The sequence below is a fragment of the Heterocephalus glaber genome, unplaced genomic scaffold (assembly GCF_053883595.1).
Source record: "Heterocephalus glaber isolate CG9 unplaced genomic scaffold, H.glaber_assembly_v1.0 deba00001687, whole genome shotgun sequence".
NCBI lineage: Eukaryota > Metazoa > Chordata > Mammalia > Rodentia > Bathyergidae > Heterocephalus > Heterocephalus glaber.
The window spans coordinates 24,694,540-24,698,497 of NW_028258412.1; the positions used below are offsets into that span (position 1 = coordinate 24,694,540).

A 3,958-nucleotide genomic window follows, 5' to 3' on the forward strand; every position below is an offset into this window, starting at 1 on the left:
GCTTGTAATTAATGAAGGAGAAGTTCAGCTTGTTTCACGGTTTCAGATCATTTGGTCCCTCATCAGCAGACCCCAAGGCAGAAACATCATGGAGGAAGAGCATAGCAGAGCAAAGCTGCAGGGGGACAGTGCCAGAGAGGAGGGTGAGGGATGCGACATCGAACTCTGACATCAGGATACTGTCTGGCTGAGTAGGATTTAAGGTAAGATCTTTATGAAAAAAGAATGCTCGGACTCATTTACAATTCCTCAGCTACCGATTTCTCTACCAATCAACCTACTTCCACAGGGACTAGATGTAGTCACACCTCTGTGACACACCCAGAAGTGTGCTCCACCCATGCCCTGGGGAGCTCCTACACCAACCAATCAGACACAATCCAGTTAAACATCACAGCTGGAAACCTTCACCCTGGCTCTGCAAGGCCAGTTTCCCTTGGCATTGGAGTCTGTGCAGGAAAATGTCATCTCCTCAGAGAGGTCTCGTCTGAAGGCTCCAATACAGGTTTTGTATCATTGAGTGCATGGAGAGAGGGCAGCAGGCTGGGAGTGTAAGGAGGCGGGTGTGGGAAAGGACCAGGAGCAGGAGCAGTCCCAGGGGCCTGGCCAGCCCTTCTGGGCATGCTGGACTTCAGGAGAGAAAGTTACTGGAAGGTTTTAAGCACAAGAATAATATTCTTTGTCTTATGTATTAAATTAACCTCCTTACTTGCAGTAGAGAATAGGTTATGGGAATATTTTTAGGTAAAAGTATGGTATGTAGATATGGACATACATCTCTATTTTTCCAAGGTAGACATGTATGTGGTTGGCATTTTCATAGCATTGAGAGACATGTGAGTGACTTGCCCTGAATTCAGGCAATGATGGACATTCCTCTGTATTCATCTTCTCCTGCTATCGGAGCCAGTTGGTATCAGCGAGCTGCTGCAGTGGATGGGGCTTGAAACGCTAATATCTCCATAATATCAAGGCACTAATCAGATTAGTGGAACTTCAGGTAACATCTTTATGCATGAGGGATTCTCCTGGGCTATCAATTTCCCTACCAATCAACCTACTTCGGCAGAGGAGAATGAAGTGTCCAGAAGCTAATATTTGAAGTTGTGAATCAGCACAGTTACTAGATTCACAGTCAAATTTTACTTGAAAAGATTTATTTTGGTTCAAAAACTTTTGTTTATTCTGTTAACCATTTGGGGTCATAATTGGGTTTATAACAAGGAAAGCAAAAAACTTTAATAGGTAGACAGATTCAGATTAAGATACAGATGTAGAATAGATTTAAGGTAGATGTGGATGTCAATATTTATGGAAAATACAGATATGGACATAGGTATAGGAGAAATATTGACTAGATAGAGTTCTGGGTGTAGAAGACAGGTGGATAGATGATAAACAGCCAGGTGCTAGACAGACAGGTAAGTTAGGCGATAGACATTGCTGTAGTTACAGAGATTAATGCACAGATGTAGACAAAGTATAGGTGGGGAGTTTAGATTTGGATGTAGATATGGATATAAAGGATGGATAGATGCATGGATACTAGACAGACAGGTCTGATGTAGAATAGGTAAAAATACAGACAGATTTATGCACTCTGTGTAACTCTAACTCGGTCATTAATCTGCCCTTTTATCTGTCTGAATATCCCTAGCACTAGAATATATGTGCCCTGGAAATGGGAAAATGATAAATTATCAGTTACAATGATCAATTTCCAGGATTCTCAAAGTGTTGCAACATTAGTAATCTGTGTTTGTCATTAAATTAAGAGATGAAAATTAGCATTAAAGATTGAGGAACTTCATCAGCCAAGCTGGGAAAGAATACTCCATGGGACTCTTTAGTTACTTCCCGGTCCCAGACGATTTCCAGGGTCAGGAATTGATATCTAATCTCTGTCAGGAGGAGCATATCCTGTTAATTCATGTTGAAACCGGTAGAGAACACTCCCTGGCACATGAGCATCGCAGGCTTTGTTCTTCGGAGAGATGTGCCCTCAGCTCATGTACCATGAGCTCTTTAAGCATTCCTAGCATTTGACAAATTCTTTTGCAGATGTTTTCTGAGATGTGTCTGTGATGCTGGGCCATCACCTGCTTGGCTACCTTAAATGTCACCAGGAGAAAACATGCCTTTCTAACAGGTACCCAAATGTTCATCCTTGAGGTGACTGTGTTAGAACCACAAAAGTGTGTGTTTTGGAAGCATAACCATACTTATTCAGTTCGGATCTTTTTGGAAAATGTAACGACTCACTGGTCCTCTGTATTAACCTTGTGGGAATACCCTCTGTCTGATGTCAGAAGGTTCCAAAGGTAGAAATGGGGCGGAAGATTTGAGTGGGAACTTGGATTAAGAAAATACAAACTCCCATGCAGACAGCACTGTCGGCAATGCTACGGGGGAGCTCAACCCAGGGTGTGTTGGGGAGCAAGTGCCATGCTCTGGAGGCCAGAAGGTATTAAGAGAAATGTTAATATTTTAGAAGATACTTATGTAAGTACGTGTGCTTACTTTTTACTATTGATTAGATAGAATTATGGAAAGCATCATTGATATTTGTGATTTCATCTTTGCTAATGCAGACACTGACGCTTAGGGAGGAAAGACCTGGCTCAAATGAGGCAGACACTAAGAGGTGGAGAGAAACAACCTCACCCTGTGCCCGAGGGCAGTGTGGTCTCATGCCCTGGCCAGTGCCTCCTGGTCATGTGGCAGGTGTGCTGTCGGCTTTGCACACTGAAAATGGGCTGTGGACTTTGAGAAAAGCAAGACCCCGAAGGCATGCATCCATTGCAAGATTCCAACATCAGGCTTTTATGCAAACTGCAAGACAGTCCTAATATTCCAGGCTTTAAAAAAACGAACATCTGAAGAAATAAATGAGTCTAAAATAAACTTTTTCCCCCAAGTCTTGGGTTATATCAAAATACTTTGATATTTATGTCAAAAATTAATTTGTATCTATGAGGACTTAGGATCTGGTGAGACTCTGAACTGGTAATAATGCAGGGCAATTGTGAGTCATTGTCTGTCATTGATCAGCAGTCTTTCTATTCACATTTGCATTACAAGTACTAAGTGCATTACTCTAAAGTGGTAGAATGCACTTTAGTCTATTTCTATAATACAATTTTTATACTTTTTGTAAGATAGTTTTACTTTTTAGGTTAACTGCATTTATATGACAGCTAATAAATTAGTTTTATTAGATGTGGTGTCTAGTCTGGAATCTAGTAGTTTCTTAATAAACGTGTGTGGTAGTTTATTCAATAGAAACTTATGCTTCTTCCGTGTGCTGAGAATTCTTATCAATGTTGGAGATTCAGGAGCAAAGTAAACCAACAAAGTTCCTAGGAGCTGATAACATGGCAGAAAGGAATATAAAAATCAATGAGTTTGTGTACTAATGCTGCATATCCCAGGTCATGGTGAATGTTAGGATGGATAAAGAATGAGTGTTATGGTGGATACAGAAGGCTTTGAGCCTCAGCTAGCTCAAACACAGCAGACTACTCTGGTAGGTCGCATTTGAATACAGATACAAAGGACATGCGGAAGAAAACCATGGGTTTTCAGGGTAAAATAGTTTTCTGCAAAACAAATGGCAAATGAAAAACTCTGAGGTAGCAGTGTGTGTGGTGTGTTTTGAGGAACAGCTTGGAGGCTAAGGAAAGAGAGGAAGGAAAAAGGAAGGGAGGAAGGGTGAGCAGAAGGAGGGAGAAAGGGAGAGAGAAAATAGCTTATTAGAACCTTGTGCATAGGTGTGGGTGCTGGGAGCCCTTCTTCAGGAGTAAGGAGGGAGAGCATGGAATGTCTGAAAAAATCTTTACTCCGTATTTTGGGAATAGTTTACCCTTTGGATCTTTGAATGCCATCACTTAGCATACAGTGATTGTAATCACTGAAAAACTCAACTAACCCATCACTTAATGACTTACATGAGAGTTAC

At 41.3% G+C, this 3,958-nt stretch overlaps 1 long non-coding RNA gene across 1 annotated transcript; it reads left to right on the forward strand.

The window, feature by feature from the left end:
- Nucleotides 1-437: 437 nt before the first annotated feature.
- LOC110348836 (uncharacterized) lies at nt 438-2,208 on the forward strand. The gene is made up of 3 exons (XR_002394411.2): nt 438-505; nt 797-1,000; nt 2,062-2,208. It is a non-coding gene; the product is annotated as an uncharacterized LOC110348836 (long non-coding RNA).
- The last annotated feature ends 1,750 nt before the right edge of the window (nt 2,209-3,958 follow it).